The following is a 17,351-nucleotide window of genomic DNA, read 5'->3' on the forward strand; positions in this document are numbered from 1 at the left end:
GGTGTCTGCCTGGGGCTAGATTCAGGCTTGTGCCTTTGGTGGGAACCCCTGGGGTTAGGCCGACCTCCTCTCGTGCCTCAGGTCCCTGACTTTGAAACCACATGGGCGTCTGGGAGTCTGGGTGAGGTTCTGAGACGAACCTGTGCTCTGGGCCTGCGTGCATTCTGGTCAGCAGAGCTCAGGCCAAAGTTCAGTTGGCCTTCTAGCAAAAAGGCCAAATCCCATCTCTGTCGCAATCAACAAACAACAGAATGTCAGGATCGATTTTTTTGAGGAAAACAGTGACCTCTTGATAACAATTGACTGAGTCCTGGGCTCTCGTTGCTGAGATGAAAGGCCCACGTTGTAGAGAACATTCTCCACTCCTGATAAACAGGATATCGGACTCCCCTTGGAGATGATGCCTGCTCACCTGAGTCCATCCCAGATCACAGGTGGGTTCCAGCCACCCAGTCCTGGCTTGGCCTTGACTTGAATGGATGTTCCCCACCAGGCGTGGTCTGCAGCACCCTGGAACTTTCTTGAGCCTACTGAACAGGATGTATGAACATCTTTTGTCCTTACTGGCTAATGAATGAGTTTAGTTCAGCAACGTCTGTGTGTGTATGAGGCCGAGTTGGTCCTAGACTTGCTTTCACTGTAACCTGGTAGCTGGCTGTGGTGGGGGCTGCCTGCGTCACGGTCTTAGGAGTTGTCCCGGCTAATGTCACCTTCCAAGAAGTTCCTTCAGTCCTACCACCAAATGGGCTTTGTAAACATCAGCTCTGTCTCCTTTCATGGGAACCAGGGTGCGTGGTGGAGCTGATCATGAGTCACCGGGACCAGGGGTCTGTGGACCTGTCCCCCGAGGCCGGGCTAGGCACCAGGGTCGCTCTGGCAGGCGCTCAGGGATGTGGCTGGCTCAACGGGGCCCATTTCACCCCTCCCAGCCCCCACCTTGCCTTGCACAAAGGTCACTGCCTTGCACGCACTTGCCCCGTTTTTCCTGGCTCTGGCCTATCTCCACTACCGCCCACAGCCCGAACGCCTGTGCACGGCCAGGGAGCAGCGCCTGCAGGTCCCAGCCTGACCTGGCAGGGGGGCCTGGGAGGAGCCAGGTCAGAGGCCTGGCAGGGCTGACTTGACATTGAGCCAGGTGCCCGGCTCCCTGAGTCCCCTCCAGCTGCAGGAGGCAGGTCCCAGCCCTGGGGGTGTGGCCAGGAGCTGGGGGCGGGCGGGCACTCTCTCAGCCCCAAGGACACAGTGCTGTTTCCAGGGCGCTCTCACCCCGCGCCAGGGGCCTCTTGGTCCCTTGAATCTCTGCACTCTAGCTGGGTCCTCGCACCCGGGATGCTCATGAGTTGGGCTCAGTCTCGATGTGCTTGTTGGCGTTTGCTGGGTGCTTTGCTTGGGCTTGATACTTTGCTATAAGCTGACTTAACCCTGCAACAACCCAGGAGAGATACTGTTGTTGTCCCGATGTACAGAGGGGAAAGCAGACCCAGAGAGGTTAGGAATCATGCCCAGCCACTAACCAGCAGAAAGTTGTGGTCACCTTTGCCTGTAACCCCTTAGCAAATGCATGCATGCTCAGTTGTGTCTGACTCTTTGTGACCCCATGGACTGTAGCCTGCCAGGCTCCTCTGTCCCTGGGATTTCCCAGGCAAGAATACTGGAGTGGGTTGCCATTTCCTTCGCCAGGGGATCTTCCTGACCCAGGGATCAAACCCACGTCTCCTGGGTCTTCTGCATTGCAGGCAGATTTCTTTAACTGCTGAGCCGTCAGGAAAGAGTTCAGTTCCTTGAACTCTTAGTAAATGTGCATTAGGTAAGGTTAGTGACTGATACTACTTGAGCATCCGTGCCTTCATCTCTGGGCGACTGCCGAGGTTCAGGGTACAGACTCTTCTCCAGGGGCAGGGAGGGGGCTGGGCTTTCGTCAGGAACCCACCACTGTGCTATGCTGAGGTGGGACCTGGCTCCAGCCCTGGGGGGTGAGTGGGCTTGAGGAGGGTGGGTGTGGAGAGGGTATCTCACCCACCTGACCTAGGAAGGCATGGTGCCTTTGGCCTCATTCTACTTTGGCAGGAGCAGCAGAGCTGTTGGCTTCTTGATGGAATGTGATAGGCTTAACTGGCAGAGTGAGATACAAGGTAGAAAAAGGAGATGGTAAACAAACCCCTCCCATGTCTGCAGGAGTGTGACATTCTGGAGTGAACAGTTCTGTTGCTACACGCTGGGAAGTGAGGGGGTGGTTTCAGTCTTGTTGGAGGTGTTTGCTGTCTTTTTTGGTGTATGTTAATCTTCTGAGGCTGTGGATGGCCATCGGATCCACGGGGCTGATCTCTTCTCAGCAGTAGTTCTCGGCTGCCACCTGCACCCCCAGGCATGAGGGCTAGACTGTGTCCTGTGATATGTTGGCAGCTCCCCCCGCAGCCCCTGGGTGGTGGGGCCAGGAATGTGGACTCCAGAGCCACAGGGCCCAAGGTGGAGGCTCATCTCCACCCCCAGCTACTCTCCCGGGTGGTTTAGAGCTGCAGCAATGAACGTCTCCATTCTGGTGCCTGGAGGTCACCGATCAAAGTGTTCGCAGACTGAAGTTCCCTCTGGTGACCCCACGGGAGGGTCCTTCTTTGCCTCTTCTGGCCTCCAGCATCACCAGCCCTCATCCTTGGCCTCCCGTGGTTGGAAGTTGTGTCCTTCCACTCACACGGCCGTCTCCTACTTTTGTCTTCACATTGTCTTCCTTCAGGTGGGTCCATCTCTGTGTCCATACTTCTTTTTATAAGGACACCAATTATATTAGATTAGGGCCCACCCTAATGACTCAACTTGGAGGAGGAAATGGCAAACCACTCCACTATTCTTGCCTGGGGAATCCCATGGACAGAGGAGCCTGGTGGACTACAGTCCATGGAATCACAGAGTCAGACATGCAATATCCTTGCTTTAACTTGGTTGCCTCATTGAAGACCCAATTTCTGGCTAAGGTCACATTCTGAGTTACTCTGGGGGCTGGGATTCCAATATATCTTTTTGGAAGAAGAGAATTCGACCCATAACTTGAGCTACTTTGGACAAGTTACTTGATATCTGCATACTTCATTTTCTTTATCTGCAGAACAGATAATATTGGGTTGACCAAGAAATTTGTTCAGATTTTTTCCATACCATCTTACAGGAAATCCTGAAGGAACTCTGTGGCCAACCCAATACATCATAATACTAACGTCACCAGGCTATTGGGATGATTAACTAAGTGAGTATGTAAATAACATGCTTGGAGAGTTAGGAGCTTAAAAGGTACCCTGGGAGAGAGTGACTCCTATCATGATCCCTCCTCAGAGTCACAGACCTGTAGGAGGTGTAGATGCTTTCTGAGGGTGTGAAGTTGAATTAGGACCCAGAGATGGCTCTGAAGGATCCCTCCTCAGAGTCACAGACCTGTAGGAGGTGTAGACGCTTTCTGAGGGTGTGAAGTTGAATTAGGACCCAGAGATGGCTCTGAAGGAGGCTGGCGTGGAGTTCAGTGTCACCGTGTGTGGCTGACTGCACCCAGAGAGCCCCGAGCCTGGTCTGGAATTAACTCTCTCATTCTGTTTTTTCAAAGAATTGTTTTCAAAGCTGGTGAGGCTTGGATACTCCTCGCGGAGCCAGGGAGAGCTTCAGTCCTCAGTCTTCAACCTGGTGAAATCCCACCAGCAGGGCTTTATCATCTACAAAGGGAGGGGTTCCCTGGGCGGGGGGAACTGAGCCTCTTCCTACTCTGACAGCCTGTGGGTCTGTGAATCTCCAAGTACAAGAACAAAACCCAAGGTGTTCTGACCAAACAAGCCCCAAGGAACAGTTTGCTTAGTTACACTAGAACTTGGCTCGAGGTGGCCCCAAACTTGGACAGTTCCTGGAGGCTTGTTAGAACGGATCTGCTGCCTCCTTCTGTCTTTCAGGGTCTGGAGGAGCCAAAACTTGGGGCTGGGTGGGGAACCCCTGGGGTGCTACAATTGCCAGAGGATTAATAGCGGATTGACTGAATCCCACAGAACCTGGTGGATTCTTCCCCATCCCTTAACCAGGGCTATCATGGACTCTGGAGGTGGGATTCCTTGGCACCCCTTCCTGGGTCCACTCTGGGTTCAAGCCTAGGAGGGCAGGTCTGCCCGTGTGTGATCCTAAGACATTGTCTTCCTGGTCACTGTGGGGTGAAGGGTGCTTCCTTGGAGTATTAGGGATGGGAGTCTTACTCCTCCATCCAGCTGCTGGAAAGATAGGCATGAACCTGTGATTCAGGGAGGGGACCATTTCCTGCCTGATGATTCTCAGTCCTTGGTTTGAGAAGCACATCAACTCCAAGCGGAGGGGAAAGGCGTGTACTGAAGGCTATTGGAAGCCTGTCAAGTTCACTCTGGAAATAGATCCAGGCCCACAGAGTGTTCAAAGAAAGAATTAATTGCGATTTGCCATCAGTGCATCATCATTTTATGGCACGTGGCTGTTTTTCCTACATATATAACATGTACTTTCTATAATTTTATTTTTTACTTAGCAACCTTTTTTGGTACAGGTGGAATCAGAATACATTTTACCCAAGTCCTGTTTCAAGTGCTAGTACTATTGATGCCCTACTTTTACTGGGTTAGTGTAGCCAGATCAAGCCCGAGACACCAGGTGAGGCGCCAGATCAAGGTGAGGCGCTGCAGACTCTGTGGGTGAGAATGCATGAATCCCAGTTGCCAGAGTGAATCCAGCGAGAACTGATGTATGAGTGACTCTCTCTAAAGGAGGGAATTGTCCTGCTCAGAGGACCTTAGTGTCAGTTATGTACCCAGCATATCGCTTGTTATAAAGTGAACCATTAACATAAAATGTTTTTTTTACAAAAAATTTGCTTAAAAAATTTTTATTTTCCAGTTACATTAGCATCTCAAGTACCTGCCAATTTTCCCAGGAAATGGAGCTTTTAACAATTCTTTTTTAGAAAATTTTTATTATAATTGCTCTACAATGTTGTGCTTCTCTGTACAGCAGAGGGAATCAGCCATATGCATACATGGACCCCTTCTTTTTTAGATTTCCTTCCCATTTAGAGCGCCATAGAGCATTGAGTAGACTTCCCTGTGCTATATAGGAGGTTCTGTTAGTCATCTATTTTACACACAGTATCAATAGTATGTATATGGCAGTCCCGTTCTCTCACTCCTTTGTTCACTCCTTTATTATTGTCATTTTCCTCTGCTAGAATGTGAGTTCTTGGGGCTGAAAATAATGCCTGACTTGGGGCAGGTGCTCAAGAACATATTAGAAAAGCAAATATGAATGAATGAGCTGCCACCTCTGACCTTGGTCTTTTCTGAGCTTAGTGGCTGTGAACTGGGGTCTGCTCCCCCAGTTGGCCGTTAGATCTGGAAGCTCAGCTGTCTGCCAGACCCCTCTGATCAAGCCTTGCAACCCGGCCTCACCTGTGTCTTTCTTAGGACCTGTGCTCCGTGAATCACACTTGGAGTTTTCTTACTTGTTGGCATTTGCCCCCTGCAGGAGCCAAAGACATGGCCCTGGTGGATGTGAGCGGTCCAAGTCCTCAGGCAGCGGCTCTCAGCCCTGGCAGGTGGTACAGAGCCCACACGGGAACTTGAAGGTATTGCCTGGTCCAGCTCTACCTGTCCTGTCCAGGTCTCATTGGTGAGAAAGTGTCCTGGCGTTGATATTCGTCAGACACCTCTTACGGGCAGCAGAGATGAGAACCCCTGGAATAGCTTGTCTCAGATTTTGTCCACATCAGAATCATCTGGGGGTTGGGGGATGTTTCCCAAACCCCAATTGTTCAGTCCCTCATCTAGTTTCTTTTTTAAAAAATAATTTTGTTTATTTGTGTTTTGGCTGCACTGGATCTGTGTTGCTGCATCTGTGTTGCTGCACGGGCTTCTCAATGCAGCGGCTTCTCATTGCAGAGCAGGTGGTCTGGGCACGTGGGCTTCAGTAGTTGTGACATTGGCTGCAGTTCCTTGGCACAAGTGCAATGGTTGTGGCTCCAAAGCTTAGTTGCTCTGCGGCATGTGGGATTTTCCCATATCAGGGATTGAACCCATGTCTCTTGTGTCTCCTACACTGGCAGGCGGATTCTTTACCACTGAGCCACCTGGGAAGCCCCCTCCTCTAGTTTCTGATTGAGTGCTCTGAGGTGAGAGCTCAGAATCTGCATTTCCTGGATATTAGGGTATTATTTATTGTTTTGACCTCGCCATATGGCATGCAGGATCTTAGCTCCCTAAGCAGGGATTGAACCTGTGCTCCCTGCAGTGGAAGCGCGGAGTCCTAACCCCTGGACGACCAGGGAAGTCCCCAGAATCTGCATTTCTAACAAGCTCCCAGGATGCTCTGATGTTGTCCAGGCCACACTTTGAGAACTGCTGCCCCAGGGCTCGGCCACGGCCTCCCTGATTCTCACTGAGCCAGCGCCCTCTGCTTCCTAGCCTCGTCCCTTGGTCCCCCTTCCTCCAGCTGGGGCACTTGCTATGCCCTCTGTACTGGTCTGCCCTTCACTGAGCTCTGGGTTAGCCCTGATAAGATAGAGAAAAAAGTGTTTTTAATCTGCTTTTCTCAACCCAAAGGAGATGGGAATGCTTCAAAAGGCGTTCTATCTGGGGGAGAAATGGGTTCCCAGAAGAACTGATGCTTTCAAACTATGGTGCTGGAGAAGACTCTTGAGAGCCGCTTGGACTGCAAGAAGATCAAACCAGTCAATCCTAGAGGAAATCAACCCTGAATATTCATTGGAAGGACAGATGCTGAAGCTTCAAGGCTTTGGCCACCTGATATGAAGAGCTGACTCACTGGAAAAGACCTGATGCTAGGAAAGATTGAGGGCAGGAGGAGAAGGGGACGACAGAGGATGGGATGGCTGGATGGCCTCATTGCCTCAATGGACATGAGTTTGAGCATGCTCCAGGAGATGGTGATGGACAGGGAAGCCTGGCGTGCTGCAGCCCAGGGGGCTGCAGGGTGTCAGACACGACTTGGTGACTGAACAACTACAACAACGGGGGGGACTGAACGCATGGAAGTGAACACGTTTGGGGGTGGCTGCAGGGTGGGCTCTGGGCTGGTTGGTTTGTATTTGAGAGGCACACTTGTGGGTTTGTGGTTGGACCCTCTAGGAACTGGCTAGTCCACGGAAGGGTCAGAGAGGCTCCAGATGTCAAAGCTAAAACACAGACCTGGTTAATGTAAGACTTGGTTAATCCCGGATGGTTTGCAGAGAAATGGGCGGCGGGGGTGGGGTGGAGTGGTGTTGGCTCTGAACTTCAGATACATCCTAAAAGCGCCATCCAGTCTATAAATTATGCACCGGGGTGTCATTGCCTCTTGTCCTCCAAGCTCAGCCAGTCTCTCCCATGACAGGCTAGGGGTGTCCCCTTCCTTTTCCTCTTTAGGTGAGGAAGGGGGTCCCTTGCTCAGGGTTCATGGACTGAGACCAGCTGCCACCGTGCGAGGTCACAGACCCCCTGCAAGCCCTCAGGGGACAAGTGTAACAGCGCGGGGTGTGCTGGGGCAGGGGGGTGACTGGAGCCACGTGGAAGGCACCTCCTGATGGGACACCGAGGGAGCCGGACTCCGTGTGACTCTCTTCGCCAGAGCCCTCATTCCAGCTGCCAAAGCCTGCGGAGCCCGCCCGTGGCAGCCTGCCCTGGGGGCCGGAGTGTTCTGAAGACGACAGATCAGGGTGGGCTCAGCCCCAAGTCTGCGTGCCTGTTGGGAGGGCTCGCAGGTGCCGTGCCCAGGTGGGGGTTCTTACGTAAGGTGACACATGGATGAGCCGGCCGTGGGAACACCCGGGGCCCGGCAGGGTGACTCAGGCCCCACCATCGCCGCTTCCCAGAAACGTGGCACTCGGGTGTCAGCTGAGCAAAGGTTCTGCGTGTCACTGTGATTGTTAGAAAGCAAAGGAGGGTCCCATGACGCAGTGGGGGCGGGGGTGGGGTGGGGGGCGGACTGTGGAGGCTGCAGGGGTATCAAGGCCAAAGGGGGTGGGTGGTGTGGGATGGGGAGGCACCATCTGGAAACTTCCCTTTCCGTTTGGGCCAGACTGGAAGGCAACGAGGACTGCCGGCGGCATGTCTTCCTCCCACCCTAGGTGAGTGGACGCTCGGCTGGTTTTCAGCAGTGGAAGCCCATACGGTGAATAATCCTTGTGTCACTCATTATGGAAATCCAATCTCTGTGATGAGGAGATCTTCCTCTTTCTGTCTGTAAGGCAATGGAGTGTTTCTTCACCCCTGCCACTGAGCAGAGAGCGGGGCTTGCCCTCCAAGAGTGATCTGGCAGTGCCCTGGGGGTTCTGGGGGTCTTCTCCTGGACCACCCACATCCCCAGTGCTGGCCCGAAGATGGAGGGTAAGGTTAAGGGAAGTGGGGATACAGTTAAGGGACAGCAGGCCTCAGATCAGAGCAGGAGGGGCCTGCTGGAGCCTCCGGAGCCCGCACAGGGGGAGGGCTTGGTTTGTGGATGAAGGACAGGGTATCTGGGCTGGGCGCCCCGGGGAGGAAGCATCAGCGTGGCATGGGTCGTGTCCAGCTGGCCTCTGTCCTTGCTCCAGGCCCCGCGGGCAGGTTGGAGGGGAGAGTGGGCAGTGGCCCTGAGTGTCGTCATCCTGTTGAGGGTCTCCCTCTGAAACCAGGGTGAGGAGGAGGAAGCCAAGGCCAAGCTGGAAAGAACAGACCTTTCTACAGTGAAGACTGATTTCTTCTGAACTGAATACAAAACCAAATCTCTCCTGTAGCTCCCAAGTGCTCTGTGCGTTGTCTCTAAGCCACACCATCTAGACAACCTTGGCCCGTAGGTGTGATGGGAACTGCGTTGTTCCAGCCCACACTTGTGCAGACCAGCGTCCTACACCACGTAGCATCGTCAGGCACAGACTCTGAGATTGGAAAGGCACCTTCGAGCTTGCTGACGGTGAGCCGTGGTCCCCAAAGCACGCCAACATCCTCATCCCTGGGACCTATGATTTTGATACCTTCTATAGCAAAAGGGATTTTACAGGGGTCATTAGGTTGTGGATTTTCAGGATTATTTCAGTGGGCCCCCAATGCAGTCAGGGCTTCCCAGGTGGCTCAGTGGTAGAGATCCCACCTGCCAGTGTAGGACATGCAGGAGGCTTGGGTTCCATCCCTGGGTCGGGAAGATCCCCTGGAGAAGGGAATGGCAATGCACTCCAGTATTCTTGCCTGGGAAATCCCATGGACAGAGGAGCCTGGTGGGCTACAGTCCACGGGGTCACCAAAAGTCAGACACGACTGAGCCACTGAGCATGCACACACAAATAGAGCCAAGAGAGTCCTCAAAAGAGAGAAGGAAGAAGGTCAAGGGAAAAGGCCACCTGCTGATGGGAGCAGGGTGGGAAGGGTGATGTGCTGGGGAGAAGTGAGGATCACTCCAGAGGATGGAGAAGATGAGAGAAGGATCGTCCCCTGGGGCCTTCAGTAGGACCGCAGCACTGCTGACACCTTGACTGCGGCCACCTGGGGCCCACCGTGGACTTCTGACCTCCAGAATGGTTAGAAGATCAAATGGTTTTGTTTTAGCCATTGGTGGTGATAACTCGATATAGCAGCCGAAGGAAACTAATACAGCACTCACTGAACTCAGCCCTCTCTTTTTATAGCGGAGTAGGCGGAAGCCTGTGTGCCAGTATATATTTTCATTTTTAGTTTGCTAACTTGTAAAGTATTTATGGGAAGGGAATGACGTTTCTCCTGCCTCTGTGAATAAGACATAGAGTGTTTTCCTGTAATCGTCCTGCTGACCAGAGCAGAGAATTTTCGGTTTTATGGGGTCTGATTACTAAATCCATCCTGTGGATTTGATGACCATATTTTCTCGAATCAAAATGAAAGAACTCTGATCTGATAAGAATGAGTGAGTCTCCCCTGGTGGCACAGTGGGTTAGAAGCCGCCTGCCAATGCAGGGGAAACAGGTTCGATCCCTGGTCCGGGAAGATTCCACATGCCGCGGAGCAACTGAACCTGTGTGCCACAACTATTGAACTTGTCCTCTAGATCCTGGGAGCTGCAACTGCTGAAGCCTGTGCACCCTGGAGCCTATGCTCTGCAACAGGAGGAGCCACCGCAATGAGAAGCCTGTACACCACAACTGGAGAGTAGCCACCGCTCCCTGCAGCTAGAGAAAGCCCTCATAAAGCACCGAAGACCCAGCGCAGCCAAAAATAAAATAAATAAATAAATAAAATTATACAAAAAAGAATGAGTGGATCTATGGGGATACTATGGCAGAGGCTGTCCCATTAAACTGGGGACCAGTGGCCCATGTTGTAATCCACAGCTCAGTGGCCAACCCACAGTATCCTTGCCTCCAGCTCCCCTCTCATCACCCCCAACCGCTGCCTCCACATCATTGCAAGGAAGGAAGAAAAGGGGTGGAAATCTTGCTGCCGGGTTTGCAGAGGACGCTGCTGATTTCTGAACCAGGACGGACTTTGAAAAGTCCTCCTGAGTCTTAAAAGATGAAGACTCATTGCTTCAACCCTTGCAATAAACATCCTGGGTGACCTTCACCTCAAACCTCAGAGGTTTCGAGATGGCACAGAACATGCTGTGCCGTGTTTATTTCCCATCACTTGGTGGAGAAACTCTGCACGGGAAGGAGGATGCAGAAATGAAGCCCTGGAGGTACCTCAGGGTGGGTTCCCGGCCTCCGCAATAATGTGAATCTTGCAATAAAGTGAGTCACGTGGATTTTTTTTTGCTTCACAGTGTATATAAAAGTGTAATACACTCTACTGTAACCTATTAAGCATGCAATAACATTATGTCTAGAAAAAGCACATACCTTAACCGAAAAGTACTTTCTTGCTAAAAAACGCTAACCATCATCTGAGCCTTCAGCGTGTCATCACCGTTTTGCAATAGTCCTGTCAAAGATCACCATCACAACTATAATAGTAGTAATGAAAAACGTGAAATACTTGGAGAATGGCCAAAATGTGAAACAGACACAAGTGAGCAAATGCTATTGGAAAAGTGGCACCCCTTAGATGTGTGCAAACCCATCTGCTGCAAACCTTCAATGTGTAATAAATGCAGTATCTGCTAAATAAAACAAAGTCCAGTAAAATGAGGTCAGCCTGCACTGCTGCGGGCCCGTGCAGTCTGGCTTGGATGGCTGTGAGTCTGAGGCATTAGATTTTTTTTTTTTTAATTTTTGGCCACAAGGCATGCGGGATCTTACTTTCCCAACTATGGACTGAACTTGTCTTCCCCTGCAGTGGAAGCCTGGAGTCACGTGGATTCTTTACCTTCTGAGCCACCAGGGAAGCCCCTTAACCACCAGACTGTCAGGGAGTTCCCTGAAGCATTAGTTTTTTAAAAGGACTATTCAAACAATTCTTGTGGCTTGAGGATCAAGGTTTCCCATAGAAAAAACTGAGGTTGTGTAAATTCCTCTTTATGGATCGTTAGATAAGCAGTTACCCTTCAGCATGGCCAAAGGCGCATGGCGTGATTTCACTTCCTCTCTTGGGCGCTATTTACGTGGCTGCCCTGTGCTATTGAGTGACAAGGATCCCCAAGAGGCAGGTCAGCTGGACCCCTGTGTTTGGCTGACCACAGTCACAGTAAGGAGAGAATTCAGTGATCGACATGCCTTCATCCTGGGATGCTGATGGTGTTTGCTGAGATTTACCTGCTGAGGTGAATGTGCACCCTTGGAACTGCTTTGGCTGGACCGCAAATTTATAGCATACTTTTTGATCTTATCATGTTAAAGTTATGGGACAGAAACAAGTATTCCCCCTTCAACTGGTCCTTGGAAAAAGATTAAACAGGGATAAAGTGTCACATTTACTCTTTGCCTAATAAGCTCTTTTGGTGGGTATTCCCAGCTCCTGGAGACCCAAGTTCAATTCTTGGGTTGGGAAGATCCCCTGGAGAAGGAAATGGCAACACTCCAATATTCTTGCCTGGGAAATCCCATGGACAGAGGAACCTGGCGGGCTACAGTCCATGGGGTCACAGAGTCAGACATGACTGAGCATGTCACACAGACAGCTTCCATAAGAACCTCATCATGAAGTTATACAAACACTAAGTTAATCCAGTAAGCTCACCTGTGTACCCCTGTGTGCCTGGACCTCAGTTTGTTCTACTTTAAACTGGAGGATGGATTTGACCATCTCTAAGTCTCCATCTTGCTCCAACATTGTGTTTTTCTCAGATTTTATTTACCCATCTGAGTTGAGACCCCCAAGATTACCTTCCTTGTTGTTGTCAGTCACTAAGTCATGTCCAACTCTTATGAGACCCCATGGACTGTAGCCAGTCAGACTCCTCTGTCCTTGGGACTTACCAAGCAAGAATACTGGAGTGGGTTTCCATTTCCTTTTCCAGCAGAATCTTCCCAACCCAGGGATCAAACTCTCATCTCCCGCATTGTCAGGCAGATTCTTTACCACCGAGCCACCGGGGAAGCCCTACCTTCCTTGTCAGCAGAAGAATAAAACTAGGGTCAGTGGGAGCTTTTGACTCTGAACCACTTGCTCTGGGTATGAAATTCCTAAGATTTCTCTACAAGGGTTTCTGTTTCTGTATTTTCACCTTTAAGAATATCAGTATCTGAATAAATCCGACAGAAAGTATCCATTAGGATAGTAACAGGGATTTTTAAGGACCTTTGGAAATGTGTCCTTCCTTGCCACCCATCAGCACCAGGCTGGGTCCAGGCTCATCCTCTCCCCGGGACTCCATCCTTTCTAGCTCCAGGGACTGCTCCTAACGGGAGAGTGATTGCCATCTGTCTTGCACAGACATGAATTTCCGCCTCCAGGGTACACATTACTCAGCCAAATCCCACAAACTCTGATAAATATTTGGAAAAAACCACCTTCTTCCTTCACTAACATTTAAACATTACATAAGACTGGGGGCGGGGGTTCTACCCCCAGAAGGACTTCATGGGGGAAACAGCAACTCTGTCCCTGGTTAAAGTTCCAAAGTCCTCTTTTTCCTCTTGAACAGGACTGTGACCGGGCAAAATACACATCCCTTTAAAATCACCTCACAGCTGGAAGTATGCAAGTTTTAGCGAGTCACAAAAAATAGGGAAACTTACACAGAGTCTCCTTGGCCACTTCCCCATTTGAGTGATCACACACCCAGAGCTGCAGCTCTGACGGCGCTCTCAGTGAGAAGGGAAAAGGTGTGTTCACAGCCACCCAGTCAGGGGAGGGACGCGAGCCTGATTGGGAAATCCCTGGACAACGAGGATATAAATTCCTGCCCGACCGCTGAGCTTCCACTGAAGGTGAAAGGCCTGGCAGCCTTCCCAGAAGACAAGCTCCAGGTAAGCAATGCAGAGCTGCAGGTAAGGGGGGGTGGGCTTGATCTGGGAGTCAGGGCATCTGGGCTCCATCATTTCTCCAGGGAACCTCAGAAAGCTTCCCTGATGTCTCTAGACTGCAGAGGCCTCCTCCAGGTGGCTTCCCTCTCTCTGTGACCTTCCCCACCCATGGGAAGGGGACCTGGACCTTTTGAGGTTTCAGTTTCTCTATCTGTCAAGAAAGGGGCTGGATCAGAGGGTTTCCAAGGACTTTCTATGATTGGAGGGAGTGAGTGAAAGTCGCTCAGCCCTGTCTGACTCTTTTGCAACCCCTTGGGCTGTAGCCTGCCAGGCTTCTCTGTCCATAGGATTCTCCAGGCAAGAATACTGGAGTGGGTAGCCATTCCCTTCTCCAGGAGCTCTTCCTGACCCAGGGATCGATCCTAGGTCTCCTGCACTGCAGGCAGATTCTTCACTGTCTCTGTGATTGGAGTGACAGGCAAAACTGCCATGCAATCAGGAAGGGGAGAGGAATGGCTGAGAGGGTCTGTCTCTGGCTCAGGGGAGGCTGTGCCTCTGGGACTTACACTGAGCTTAGAGGCTTTCCTCTTTGGAAAGATCACGGGATGCTTTCTTTTCCAAAGTATGAGTAACTTTTCGAACATCTGGGCTCTTGGGGTTGGCTGAGCCCCAAACCTCCTGGCCGCCTTGGAAGAGCAGCAGGCAGCGTGTGGTTAAGTGCCAGTCCCAGAGGCTGAAGGGCCCAGGTTCAAGTCCGGCTGTTCCTGTTATAACTGTGTGACATCATGTGTATGTTCCTATGATAACTGTCTTTTTTATTCCCATTTATTTTTATTAGTTGGAGGCTAATTACTTTACAATATTGTAGTGGTTTTTGCCATACATTGACATGAATCAGCCATGGGGTAACTGTCTTTTATAAACCCTGTACTTGAGTGAATCAGGAGTACCATCAATAGAGACGGTCCACCCAATGGCCAGCAGCTCCCAGTAATCCGCAGTCAAGAAACGTTAAGCTTACCTTTATCCCTTGCTTTATTCCTGTGATGTAACGATAAAACTGGGCATGAGTTTCTAAAAAGTCATTTTTACCATCAATTATCATTAAGTAACCCACACGATTTATTTTTACCCTTCTGGCTCCTGCTGTGTCCCCACCTGTAAATCATAATGCTAGTGGTGAGGATGCGTGCATTCATGCCAAGTTGCTTCAGTTGTGTCCGACTCTTTTGCAACTCCGAGGACTGTAGCCTGCCAGGCTTCCTCTGTCCATGGGATTCTCCAGGCAGGAATACTAGAGTGGGTTACCATTTCCTCCTTTAGGGGATCTTCCCAACCCAGGGATTAAACCTGCATCTCTAGCATCTCCTGCATTGGCAGGTGGGTTCTTTACACTAGTGCCCCCTGGGAAGCCCAGCAGAGTAAATGAATCCAACCCACATGGAGCTTTGGTGCAGTGCCAGGCACAGGGGGGCGCCATCTGAATGTTTTCTGTGTTAACTGTCCTCCTCGAATCCAAACTCCGCTTTGGAACCCTGTCCTCTCCCTGGCTCCCGGCTCCCTTGGGAGCCCCTGGCCCCACTCTGCTTCTAATGCTGTGTGATCCTGGGTCAGGGCTTGTCATCCTTCTGAGTTTCTGGTAAGCCGAGGCCATTGACTGATCTGCCCTTCGGAGTTCCTCCTGCAAGTCACTGTCCGTGGTGGGGTGATGGGGCGTCCCTCCACGCCCCAGTTCTCCCTTCCCTGAGCTCTGCCTTCCAAACAAGGCAGGGGTGGGGAGGGGGCTCATCCCACATGCATCATAGAAGGGGTACCTTCCTGCAAACCTCATGACAGTCTTGTCCATTTTAATTGCATTTCCCACTTTTAAACCTGTCTGGTTATCCTAATGGGCAGGGGGCTGTGAAGAAAGTCACTGCCCCATTTGTTCCCAGCTGGTCTGGGACCCCCCTTTCGCATGCTGCCAGCTGGCCTTCCCCCTCTCCCCCCAAAGTCTCTACTCCCGCCAGCCCCTCAAAGCCAGGCTGTTTGACAGTCAACACCTGCGTGGGCAGGAGTGCTCAGAGCTAGGATGGCAGAGGTGGCATCTAGTGATGGCACAGCTGAAGCAGTGCAAGCATGCAGTGTAGCTTCAGGTGGTCTTTTTTTTTTTTTAAGATTCATTATGTTTGGCTGTGCTGGGTCTTTGTTGCCGCATGCAGGCTCTCTCTACCTGCGGTGAGTGGGGGCTACTTTCTGTTGCAGTACGCAGGCTTCTCATTGCAGTGGCTTCTCGTTGTGGGGCACGGACTGTGCACACAGGCTTCAGCAGTTGCAGGTCCGCGCTCTAGTGCACAGGCTCAGTGGTTTTGGCACACGGGCTTAGTTGCTCCACGGCATGTGCGATCTTCCCCGACCAGGGATCGAACCCTGTGTTGCAAGGCACACTCTTAAGCCACTAGACTATCCAAGAAGCCCCAGGTGGTCTTTTTATGTGTCCAGCACCTGCTCTGTACATGGGGGATACTTGATCAGGACAGTGCCTTTGACAAGAGGTTCTCAAACTTGAGCTTGCTTCAGCATCACCTGAAGGACGTTATTAAAATGATGGCTGAGCCCACTCAGGGCTTTGGATTCAGTAGGAGCAGGGGAGGGAGCGGGCTGAGCACCTGTGCGGCTACTGAGTCAGCAGGTGGTGCTGGGGCAGCTGGTCTGGGGACCTGGAGAACCACTTTCTTAGGAGGTTAAGAGATCTCATGCCCAGAGGCGAACCAGCTGGAACAAGTGAGTATATCAGTGGCTGAAACCAGACCTCCGTTTCCGCTCCATTTTGTTCCCCACTCATAAGGTGTATTGCTTGAAGGAGGGAGGAAGAGGACAGCGAAAAAATGAAAGGGATATGGAAGTTTCCAGTTGATGGGGTCACAGGAAAAATAGTGATGAGGATGGTGTTGATCCTCTAGCTTCTCAGAATACCTGCTCCAGTGTTTTAGCTCTGGTTGAGCATTAAAATCACCTGGAGAGCTTTAAAAACTCTCTGTACCTGGGACCAACTACATCAGGAACTTTGAGGGGTGGGGCTCAGGCATCTTTGGTTTTTAAAGTGTTCCAGGCAATTCTGATGTGTAGCCAAGGCTGATACCCACTGCTCTGTTCTACCTGGTGAGTTCCTCACTGCCACACTTTTATAAACTGTTTATGGACTTCTTTTTCTTTAATATTTATTTATTTGACTGCATCAGGCCTTAGTTGTGGCATGCGAGCTCTCTAGCTGCAGCGTGTGAACACTTAGTTGTGACATGTTGGATCCCTGACCAGGGATCAAATCCAGACCCTCTGGACTGGGGGCATGGAGTCTTACCCTCTGGCCCACTAGGGAAGTCCCAGAGGAGGGCTTCTTAATGTGGGGTCCACTGAAGGGTCTTAGAATTCTGGGAGTCTGTGAACTGAGATGGGAAAAAAGTACATTTCTTTTTTCAAAAACATCTAAGTCTCCCTTCAGCACCTGGGTTCTGAACCTGTTATGTATCTGATTGAATCTCATTAGATAAATGGGCATTTGATTCACCAGTAGCATGAACCGAGAGAAATCTGAGAATCTGTATGGAACTCCATCGAAACATTTCTGGAGCATACTTGAGTTAAGAACCTCATATGAAACATAAATAATTTCCTAAACACAGGAGGTCAGTTATCATGGCACTTGATTGTGGGCCCAAAGAGCCCAGTTTAAAACTGGGATATTATCTTGCTACGTGACTTGGACATATAACTATGTGTCTGGATGTTTCATTCATCTGTTGAAATGGATGGATTAGAGAGCAGGGGTTCTTTTGTTATTTTAAAAATGTTTTTGGAAAGTACCCACTTCACTCGAATTTTTCATGACATGTCAAGAGGAAATTTAAGAGTGCTTGGGCTTAATTGGGGATTGCTAGCCTGAGTGTGTTCAGGGGCCAGGAAGTAAGTCAGATCTGTGAGGTTGTGAATGACAGGGCCTGTGACCCACTGCAATGAGCCTGTCCCTTGGAAAGACATTTAATGG

At 50.8% G+C, this 17,351-nt stretch overlaps 1 protein-coding gene and 1 long non-coding RNA gene across 2 annotated transcripts in view; both read left to right on the top strand.

Moving 5' to 3' along the window:
- The first annotated feature begins 329 nt into the window (after positions 1-329).
- LOC122442559 lies at positions 330-6,728 on the top strand. The gene is made up of 4 exons (XR_006269658.1): positions 330-434; positions 3,161-3,238; positions 5,512-5,611; positions 6,585-6,728. It is a non-coding gene; the product is annotated as an uncharacterized LOC122442559 (long non-coding RNA).
- Positions 6,729-13,040: 6,312 nt separating this feature from the next.
- The window catches only part of IL1R2 (interleukin 1 receptor type 2), a 39,292-nt gene continuing 34,981 nt past the window's right edge, over positions 13,041-17,351 (top strand). The window contains exon 1 of the mRNA XM_043468029.1: positions 13,041-13,330. The gene's annotated coding sequence lies outside the window, so the exon portion shown is untranslated. The remainder of the gene's footprint in view (positions 13,331-17,351) is intronic.

This window comes from Cervus canadensis, chromosome 5 (assembly GCF_019320065.1).
Source record: "Cervus canadensis isolate Bull #8, Minnesota chromosome 5, ASM1932006v1, whole genome shotgun sequence".
Lineage (NCBI taxonomy): Eukaryota > Metazoa > Chordata > Mammalia > Artiodactyla > Cervidae > Cervus > Cervus canadensis.